This window comes from Perissodus microlepis, chromosome 11 (genome assembly GCF_051167445.1).
Source record: "Perissodus microlepis isolate ML-2025 ecotype Zambia chromosome 11, ASM5116744v1, whole genome shotgun sequence".
Lineage (NCBI taxonomy): Eukaryota > Metazoa > Chordata > Actinopteri > Cichliformes > Cichlidae > Perissodus > Perissodus microlepis.
Window position 1 is genome coordinate 8,015,346 of NC_140471.1, and position 11,333 is coordinate 8,026,678.

General features: G+C 46.4%; 1 pseudogene; it reads right to left on the reverse strand.

Annotated features, from left to right (window-relative positions):
* Positions 1 to 5,041: 5,041 nt before the first annotated feature.
* LOC146377174 (uncharacterized) lies at positions 5,042 to 11,333 on the reverse strand (annotated as a pseudogene).

Below are 11,333 nucleotides of genomic sequence, written 5' to 3' on the forward strand. Positions count from 1 at the left end.
GCATAGCTGACAGCCCAGGCAGTGGTTGAGGTCAAAGGTCAAGCTGTTTGGGGCTCATCATGAGATCAGATTTCGGAGCCACAGCAAGGACCATGAAGCTGCGTTGGAATGAGAGCTGTGCCAGGGAGCTTTCCAGAGGCCAACAGAGGAAATTGTGGACGACAGACGGACACCTGGAGGATGAGGGGAGCATGCCAAGCTCCATCGACAGCGCAGGGGGAGCTCGAGGACGAACAAAAAGCAGCACCATCAAAAGAACAAAAGCAATGGCTAAAACACGGAGCAATACTAGACACTGATGATATAATGAAAATAGCAGGAAAACCCATTCTTCCCAAATCATTACACAAAACAGCCGCTCTAGTGAGCCATGGTTTAAGCCATGTCTCATCAGGAGGGATAATCTGAGGGATGATCTTTATAATAAACTAATAATTCTACACTGTAAATTTTGAAATTTTAGCAAAAGAATATGTGAGAACATGTATGACCTGCCAAAAAATAATACCCAAGGTAACTTAAGACCAAAAAGAGGACATTTTCCTACACCACCTCACTCATTTCATACAATTCATATGGACTTCATTGAATTGAATGAGTGTCAGGGCTCAAAATACGCTCTAGTAATTATAGATGTTTTCTCAAAATGGCCAGAAATCTACCCAGTGAAAAAAGCAGACGCCATCTCAGTTGCAAAGTGTCTATGTGTCACGGCTGGCGGGGTGAGCCGTGTGGTGTGGAGGAAAAGGAGGACCCACACAGGAGGGAAGAACAGCTGAACCCAATACACATGAGGACCGGAGGAGACAAGCTGAACACAATGACAACAGACACAGACCTTCAGAACAAAACAGGAAATCTAGAACCCGAACTGGACACAAGGGGGGAGGACACCGAATAACTAGAACAGAGGGACATAATCATAAAACACAAAACGCTGGGTCAAAATGACCCAGGACCATGACAGTACCCCCCCTCCAAGGGCTGGCTCCAGACAGCCCAAAACAAAAACAGACGACCAACCCAGGGCGGGCGGCGGGGGGCCCAGGACGGAGGGACCAAAACCAAACAAAAACAAGCTCCAGCGAACCAAGTGAAGCGTCAAAACAAACACACATGCTGGAGTTCAAGAACAAAACACAGTTCAGGAGGCCGGCCCGGAGGCTGACAACTCAGAAGTCCAGGACAATGCTTCTTCTGAGGCCGGCCACGTTGGCGACACAGATCCAAAAGCCGACCGCGCAGAAGGCAGCGGTGGCGAAGTGGAAACAGTTCAGGGGGGCGACCGTGCGGACAGCAACGGCGGCGACGGGGAAACAGTTCTGGGGGCCGACTGTGCACACGGCAGCGGCAATGCAAGTCCAGAGGCCGGCCACGCGGAAGGCAGTGGCAGCGTTCAGGGGGCCGTCCACAGTGGCGACGATGCCCAACAAGCGGCCTGGCAGATGACCGATGACGTTGAGGCAGCAGTTGGGGACCTGAAGGCTGCGTGGCCCCCGCAGCACCAGGCAAGGCGGAGGCTGGACCAGACGAGGATGAGGCAGCAGAAGCTGAAGCTGGACCAGACGAGGACGAGGCAGAGGCTGGACCAGGCGAGGCCGAGGCAGAGGCCGGACCAGGCGAAGCTGATGAAGTGGAGGCAGAGGCCGGACCAGGCGAAGCTGATGAAGTGGATGCGGAGGCCGGACCAGGCGGAGCTGATGAAGCTGAAGCTGGACCAGGCGACGGCGAAGCTGATGAAGACACGGAGGCTGCAGCTGGGGTGGGTGAAGACACGAAGGCTGCACCAGACGAGGATGAAGCAGCTGAAGCGGAGACCGGACCAGACGAAGGCGAAGCGGAGGCCGGACCAGGCGACGATGAAGCCGGAGCTGGACCGGGCGAGGATGAAGCCGGAGCTGGACCGGGCGAGGATGAAGAGGCTGCAGCTGGCGAGGATGATGAGGCTGCAGCAGGCGACGGCGAGGAAGCCGGAGGCGGAGGCGCTGCAGCAGGCAACGGCGAGGAAGCCGGAGGCGGAGGCGCTGCAGGCGACGGCGAGGAAGCCGGAGGCGGAGGCGCTGCAGGCGTGGAAGAAGCTGCTGCTGCCAGCGGCGTGGATGAAGCTGCAGCAGGCGAGGATGATGAGGCTGCAGCTGGCGGCTGGACGGGCTCCTCGGGCCCTCCAGCTGACGAGGCAGGAAGCTGGCTAGGTCCTCCTGAACCTCCAGCTGACGAGGCAGGAAGCTGGACGGGCTCCTCGGGCCCTCCAGCTGACGAGGCAGGAAGCTGGACGGGCTCCTCGGGCCCTCCAGCGGAGACAGGCGGCTGAACGGGCCCCTCGGACCCTCCAGCGGAGACAGGAAAGTGCTGGCCGTGCTCTCCAGAACCCCCAGCGGAAATAGTCACTGAACCAGGGGGCACAGGGGCCCCTGGCACACGCAGGGCTGAACCAGCAGGCACACGGGCCTCTGGAAAACACAGATCAGAACCAGCAGGCGCACGGGCCTCTGGCAGGAACGGATCAGAACCAGCAGGCGCACGGGCCTCTGGCAGGAACGGATCAGAACCAGCAGGCGCACGGGCCTCTGGCAGGGACAGAACAGAACCAGCAGGCGCACGGGCCTCTGGCAGGGACAGATCAGAACCAGCAGGCGCACGGGCCTCTGGCAGGAACAGATCAGAACCAGCAGGCGCACGGGCCTCTGGCAGGAACAAATCAGAACCAGCAGGCACGGTGGCCTCTGGCAGGGACAGATCAGAACCAGCAGGCGCACAGGCCTCTGGCAGGAACAGATCAGAACCAGCAGGCGTACGGGCCTCTGGCAGGAACAGGTCAGAACCAGCAGGCACGGTGGCCTCTGGCAAACACAAAGCAGACTGCAGCTGCACAGAGCATTGACTCAGCTCAGGCAGCGACAGCCGGGTGCGGTCCTTAGCTGGCTTCTTAACCTCCAGGGGTCCAGAGTCGGCTGGGGGCTGAAACCCAGCCTCTGGGGAGGCCCTGGAGTGCGTCTCAGTCTCTGAACTGGCCAGCTTTTGAGGACTGATTACAATATTGTGCGGTTTGTCTCTCTGCTTGGAATGGACAGATGAAAAATAGTTCTTTTCGGGTTGGACTGACTTAACTTGTTGTACAGAAGGAGTTGGTGAAGATAATGGCTGAATAGGCGGCTGAGCTGATAATAAGGCTGATGAGTCTTCTACCAACTGAGCTATTGACTGGGCTATGGATTGTAACATAGTGTCCAATAAGTCTGGCTGTGACTGTAACTGGGCTATGGGTCGTGAGGCTGAATGTGATGGAGGTGACGACTGAGCGGCTAACTGAGCTAGCGGCTGCTGGGCAGCTAACTGAGCTACCGGCTGGGCAGCTGACTCAAAAAACACAGCCCCGGTATAAACAGTCACACGGTCTGGCGAAACAGAAAAAGTGTCTTTTCCACTCACCACAGCCGGCAACTCAGAAGTCTCGGGACCCGGCTGTGGCGATGGGCGTCGGCGGCGTGAACGTCGCTTCCTTCTAGGGGATAGCTCCGACCGGCCGGGTAATTCCACATCCGGCGGGCCGGGCCGCAGATTGCCCGGCGGGCAGTGCAAAACATTCACCACCGGGCTGGGTCGGGAAGCGGTAGCGGCTGGAGGGTGAAGGTGCAGTTCATTCAGAATGAAGTCCTGTGCGAGCGGGTGAAGAGAGTCCAGTAGCCAGGGGTGAGCAGAAATTAGCCGCTGTAGCCTGGCTTCTACAGCGCGGTGAAATTCCTCTCCCTCACGTTCAAGCCACAGGTTAACCAACCTCGAAACAGAGTCGATTACTTCCTCCCGAAACTCCTGGGAAGGTGCGGATGCTGCTGGGTCCATGTTTGGTCGGCTCGTACTGTCACGGCTGGCGGGGTGAGCCGTGTGGTGTGGAGGAAAAGGAGGACCCAAAATGCGGCAGTGACTGATGTTTCGAGTGATGTTTATTTACAAGGTGGCAGTGGCAGAAACAGGCAACGAAGCGTGAGTAAGTACAAACGGAAACCTAAACTGGGAGAAACTAAAGAGCAAACCTGAAATCTTAACGAAACGGGGAGCAGAGCAGAGAGACGCAGACTAAGGAACAGGAACACCATAGAACGCAGACGAGCCGACAACGAACACAGACCGACACCCACTAAATATACACACACACACACACACAAGGTAATTGGTTAATCACACACAGGAGGGAACAACAGCTGAACCCAATACACATGAGGACCGGAGGAGACAAGCTGAACACAATGACAACAGACACAGACCTTCAGAACAAAACAGGAAATCTAGAACCCGAACCGGACACAAGGTGGGAGGACACCGAATAACTAGAACAGAGGGACATAATCATAAAACACAAAACGCTGGGTCAAAATGACCCAGGACCATGACACTATGCAACCATTTCATTCCAACATATGGAATTCCTACTCTGATAAGATCAGATAATGGAACCCATTTTGTAAATGACGTGATCAGCAAAGTATCTGAAGCACTAGGTTTCAGTTTGAAACATCATTGTGCCTACCATCCACAGAGTGCAGGATTAGTGGAGAGAACAAATGGCACTATAAAACAAAGGCTCAGGAAAACAATGGAAGAAACTGGCAGACCATGGCCAGAATGTGTAGGCCTAGTCAAAATGTGGATGAGAATAACACAAGGAAATAACAAACTGTCCCCATTTGAAATTATACATGGGCGACCTTTTCCACTACCAGTTACTAGTGAGCCACTAGATAAATCAATCCGTGAAACCACTCTGGCGGATTTGGATGACTCGATTGTTGATAAACAGAGAAGTTGTTTTGAACAATAAACTGCCGCAAGACTCTCTTTCACCTATTTCTTGCAGGTTGAAGCCAGGTGATTGGATCCTTGTTCAAGTACTCCAAAGGAAAAATTGGAGCTCGCCACGGTGAGAGGGTCCATACCAAGTGCTTCTGACCATTCCAACTGCCTGCAAAATAGCGGAGAGACCCTCCTGGATACATCAGAGCCACTGCAAAAAGGTTGAGGATTCCACTTCCTCCACAGAAATCAACTAGTAGGGGAAAGTTTCACCCTCACTTGGTTGCTTCAGTGGTAAGGGGGAAGTGCTGATTGGGCGCCCGTAGGGAATTGCTCGCACTTCAACCTCCAGCCATTGGCCAACTCTAGAGTAACCAAGTAGTCGGGTGTGACGGACCTGTACGTAGCCATGGGAAGGGGGACCCTCCTGGTTACCTTGACTACGACGCTCACCTTTACAGGACCCCAGCTGATGCTGGAAACAGCTGAACCACGAGGCAGACAGAAAAGATAGACACACGACAACTCCCACCTAAGAGACATGACACAAGACCACATCTACCCGTGGATGAACAATGCCTGGTACCGTTATATCCACGACAGAATCGGCAAATACAGACTGTTATGTCTGTTCTCATATGCCCAGGACGTCAACACACCCCACACTATATGTGTTCCTGGACCAACTCCCAGGGAAGAACCACTCCATGATACTAGCAGAGAAAGGGGGACTTTGGGTCCTCTTCAGCAACACCTGCTGCACTTACATACCAGACAATGTACACTCATCAAACATGACTGACGCCCTGAATGCCTTGAGAAAGATTCAGCAGGCCCAAAATCAGGACTATGTAAGTGATACAAGTGACTGGTTTTCTTGGCTTTACACTGGCTCCTGGCTACAGGTGCTAAAAAGACTACTCATCGGAGTTGGAACATTTTCACTTTTATTTTGTGTCTTTGTAACATGTATCCTGCCATGTCTAAAACTCATGATTAACCGCATAATATTTTCCACTGTTGCTGCATACATAGCCGTGACAAATGATGATGATGAATCCGACCTGCTGGAACATGAAGACTTTGTGTGATTAATGACGATGTGACATAAAATGTACAACAAGGTGTTACATACTGATATCTCACTTAAAAGTTATACTGACTACAGGAGGGAATGTCAATAGAAAATTGTACTTAGTAGTCAGTATAATCTTTTAATAATATAAGTTTGCATATGGTAGTGATAGGATGTGCGATCCTTAATAGTCTGCAAAAGCTTTGTGTGCATTCCAGAGTGCTCTGGCATTCACACCCACATCCTGGGAGCATGGGAAAGGTCATACCTTGTCTTATTGTTTTACGGTAGGATAAACGTAGCTATGTCAGTTTTAGTCTAAGTGCCCTTTTTTACATATAGATGAACTGTTGGATTTTCCAGACCAGCAGGTTTAGGGAAGTCGTCTATGGGGTCACACTCTGACACACACACGCACACACACACACACACACACACATACATATACACCTCCACATTCCAATGTAAGGAACAAACACCCACTGATGTATAAATAAAGACCAGGGCAGTCTCAGAGCTGCGAGTCTCTGAGCCCTCACTCTCTCGTGCGAGCACTCTGGTGACTGCCCTTGCTAGCAAGAAAACCTGTGTGTTTCTCCTCTCTGATTCTCAGCTGAAGAAGTGTTTTAGAATACATCTCTTAACACATGTGTTGAAGTGAACCACATTCATGTACTTGTGAAAATGGCCTACACATGGTACTGCAAAGTCAGATTTAGTCACTTAGCAAGAAGAGAAAATGAAATGGCAAAAACGGGCAAGTTGGTTTGCAGACAGATGACCAAACTGATCCATTTTTATGGAGAGTAATGTGCGATACCAGATGCCTTTTAGGGCTGAATGATTTATTGACATTATTTCAGATTGTTCGAACATATATTGTATTTTGGATTAGAATTGAAATATATATAATATATAACTAAACATATGGTCAAAGAATATAACTAAATTTTGATTTAAATTACAATAAATCACTAGTTGTTCAGTCCTAGCTGTCGTTATCAGTTACTGCCAGTTATTCCTCTGCTGCCCATGGTTTACAGTCCACATAAACAGGACTGAATCATCAGCAGAAGAAACAGAAAAAATGTCCAGATGCTTTTCTTTCCAAGATGCTTAGACTACGATGACCTGGTGGACTGAGAAACTTCACAGACACACTAATTAATCCTTGCCAATTATCAGCTTAGTAGAATTGTGTAACAAAATGTGCTAAATGTCATACAATTAACAAGAAAGCAGAGAAAATAAGGACTTATGGTTTGAGGCATAAACTTCTTAACAAACTGATTTTTCTCTCCTCTGTCTGTGATTTTTTTTAGGAGCCGTCTTCAGATTGAGACCCCTTGGCAGTTAATGACATGATGGACATGCCATCTATTTGAAGTACTGACTTTTTTTTTTTTTTTTTTTTTTTAATATATTTGGCATGCAGACTGGGGGGAGCCAGGATCAAACCACCAACCTTCCAATCAGAAGATGACCAGCTGTACTTCCTGAGCTACAGCCACCCCAAATTAACAATATAAGTCTTTCTTTAGTAATTAATAGAATAACAATGAATTTCAAAAATACAAAGGCTAAAACACCACATTATGTTTCTTAAGAGAAACATGCAACTGCATGGAACAGTAATATGTTGAGGACAACAGTCACTGTCTCAATATACATATAATTGGCTTCTCTTAAAATTGTTATCCTGCTAATGATAGAACTTACATGCAGCTTTTACTGTTATTTCACTTACCTAGCATAAAGTGCCATGTATTTAAGTTCTAAACTTGTTAATCGTAGACTGCAGCTTCTCTTTTATTTTATGAAAGGTGTAGATGGAATTTTCTTGCATGTTGTCTTTAACAGCATTCAATAAAACAGTGTAATGAAAAGCAATGGTGTTTCTAAACAGTCTGAAAATTTGCTGAATGTAAAATGCAATATTAAATCGAAATCATGCATGTCAGAGATGATTTAAAAAATATTTATTACAAGAACATTCAGCAGTAACAAATTTAGAAGAGAATGACAGCAAAAGAAAGAACAGGGGGAATAATTGTGAAATCACTGAAAAGTGTGATGGCTCCTCTGGTATTTAAAGAAAAATTAACAAATGAGTTTAAAGGGGAAAAAAAAAACAGCATAAAGAATATAATTCCTGATTCAGATTTTGCTGCCAAAATGTTAGTGGAAAGTCCAAAGCCAGCATCACCCTACTGGATTTGGTCTTTCAGACACAAGGCAATATTATTTAAAAATACATCATTTCCCAAAGGGGTGAAATGAACTCCATCATGCAAAAACTGGTCAGGATTTCTATGCTTTATCTGTGGATGATGTACAATACAACCACAAACAGACAGAATAAAAGTAGTCATCACATTGTTTACAAAGCGTCGAGCCTTGTCCACCTTCTTTGGATTAACACGCCTCCACTGGCATCGCTGGGTGATGGCAGAGAAAATAATTTTCATCTGCGGGAACTGCTGGTGGAGATCACGCAAGTCCTGCTTGATTGCTCCACAAGGCTGACGCTTTTGACATTGCCAAGGTGGGCAGAAGACGCTGACGTTGAGGTCTCCATTTTTGATTCCTGGTCTAACAGCAGAATAAAATAATTCAATATACATTTGCAAAAGCAGCGGTGTATTAATTGCCAATTGCTAGCATGTTGAGACACGATGGTCCTACCCATAAAATATACTGATAATGTAGCTATGCACCATGTTTAACAGGTATGTTGTTACTGATTTTTAAAACTTACTTGGGGGGGGGGGTGGGGGGGGATTTCTAAGTATGAATTTGTTGTGATTACCTTGTTTTAACGGGTCCTTCTCTTTCGGGAAAATTTGCGTAGCGCAAGCAGCGGGAAAACGGACATGCTACGTAAAAGTTAAGAGGGGGGTGTACCGACGTATGTCTGTGGGCGGGAGTTCCATGCCACGGCTCCACCCGTAGTTACTACTGCACAGACTCTGGCTCCAAATTTGCAAGATGGCAGCCTCCACAAGCGGGATATTTTGGCTTCATTTTTGCACAATGGTAGGAGGCGGTGTTGCGTCGTCCATCTTTTCTACAGTCAATGGTCCTGACCCTCCACAATATGAAACAGGAAAATACCGCCGTGTAAGCAATTTATTTCAACTAAGTAACTGTATTCTAAATACCACCTTTTTAAACGGTAACTGTAGCGGAATACAGTTACTCATATTTTGTATTTTAAATACGTAACGGCGGTACATGTATTCCGTTACTCCCCAACATTGTATATGTATATATACATTTTACTAAACCATTTAACCTATGTATTTTCTCAGACGACTGTACAAACAATAGCGATGTTATGTCATATCCATATCATAACAGACAACATATGCTCAAGTGATGAGTTTTCTTAGTTATATTTTGTAGGGTCTTAAACCTACACTGTGAAGTGCCTTGGCATTCATTTTGTTGGCACCATACAAATAAACTGAATTGAAATAAATAGAACATCAAGCCCCACACGTCTGCCTCTATATACACTTTGTCCAGACAAAGCAGGGTCCACAAGGACATGGATGAGCATGTGTGGTGTGAAGAAACTTGACTGACCTGCACTGAACTCTGACCTTGCTTTGTGGACTGAGTTCATTGATTTGTAGGGCGAGCCAATACATGTGACAATAAAAGTATAAGTACCTGAAATAAATTTTAACAAACGGGTAAAAGAAGGAAAAAAAGATCAAAATTGTTGCACTCAAAAATCCTATTGGACAGAGACAGCTTCTTGCAAGATGGCGAGAGAGCTTGTCTTCATTGTTGTTCGCCTCATGTAAATGTCCAGAAAGCATGGGCCATGGATGGTCTGTGGAGACACACAACAACACATTGTTCACTTAAATTATACAAGAAATTCACTATAAATGGCAACAACAGTTACCTAATTTGAAGTTTTCCACTCAAATTCAGTAAGCCGCTGGAGGAAAGTTGTGACATGAGGGTTAATGTGAACAACCTTTCACTTCACAGTGGTCCCAGTCCTTCTGCTTGTCCCAACCTTGGAGGTACATTTTGTTCCCTCTTCAGGGTTTATCCTTACAAAAAAACTTAAAGCATGACACAATAAATAGTAACATACAGTAACATTGAGTTGTGATGTGAAAAAATGACCTACTTAGGGATAATTTCTTCATCATCTATCACAATTAGCTAACTGTTCAAACATACCTCTGAATTAGTTCCAATGCTGCACACGCTGACTCCTGGTATTCCAGGTTCAATACATAGAATGAACCAAAGAAGACTGACATTGCATCAGCAAAGGTGTTCTCTTTGTCCAGTTCAACAATTACACGCCCCTCTGCACTCACCATCCAGCAAGTGGCGGTCATTAAACTTTGTCCTTAAATGTATAGGGGCAACATTGTCATTATGCAACATAAAATAATTTCAATACATCACTTCTTCACACTGTCTAGATAATCAAAAAGCAAATAGCTATGTACAGTTAATTATTAATGGCCTTATGTAGTCCGTGTTAACATATCATAATTGTTCATAATTGGGAATTATTCTGCACATTAAACACACCTGACAAAGAATCAGCCCATCAGCGGAAAACAACAACAACAACAACAAAACAGGACAGCAAGAAACAGCATTAAACCTAGAGCTGTATGAAAGAAGCTTACATCTGCTAAGACAAAGAGGGAGTCTTCGTTTTCTTTGTAATACTTCATCATGAGAAGCATGGCTGCTGTGCCAACCTTGCTGTTGGTCAAAACTTCCTCACTTTCTATCTGCTGGAGAAGTGTCCTTATACCAAGTTTCCATTTGAGCTTCTGGCTGGAGAAACAGTTAACAATCCTTTGGTTTTGAGAGTCTGACTTAAGTGCTCACTAATATCAATACCTGTGAGTTTGTGAAAGTGGTTTGAAAGACCTTTCCGAGTAAACAAGAATGGCCACTGCTCCTGAATTTCAGCACTGAAAGTGAGGGACAACTGTTGATAAGCTGCCACTGAGAAATATATGTGAGGCACATGAAGTCATCCACATCAGGTCTCTCCACAGCTCCAGGTCCTTGTGAATTAAAAATTGTTAACAGGATGTCTTTTGTTTCCTCTAAAGAAGCCAGCGTTTCCCCCTCAGGAAGTTCAACTGGCTGCCAATTTATACAACCATAGCTATCAACGAAGCATCTAACTTTTTTTAGGTGAGGTTGCATTACTGTTGGGACTGCAGTCTTCCTCATTCCTGGTTCTCTTTATTTGACAAAGTCTATGTGTTGTATTATCTCGATTAACATGTTCAACTCTAGATTTGATGCTTCTTAGTAGTGAATAACGTCCACAACCCAGTCTTTCTCCCTTTTCAGTAAAACCTGCAAATGTTTGAGGGTACCTGTTTACAATGATCTGAGCAACCTCTTCACAAGATGCATGTTTAGGGTTTCTGCAGTGAACTTGCATGGCCTCCACAACAATTCTAACCAT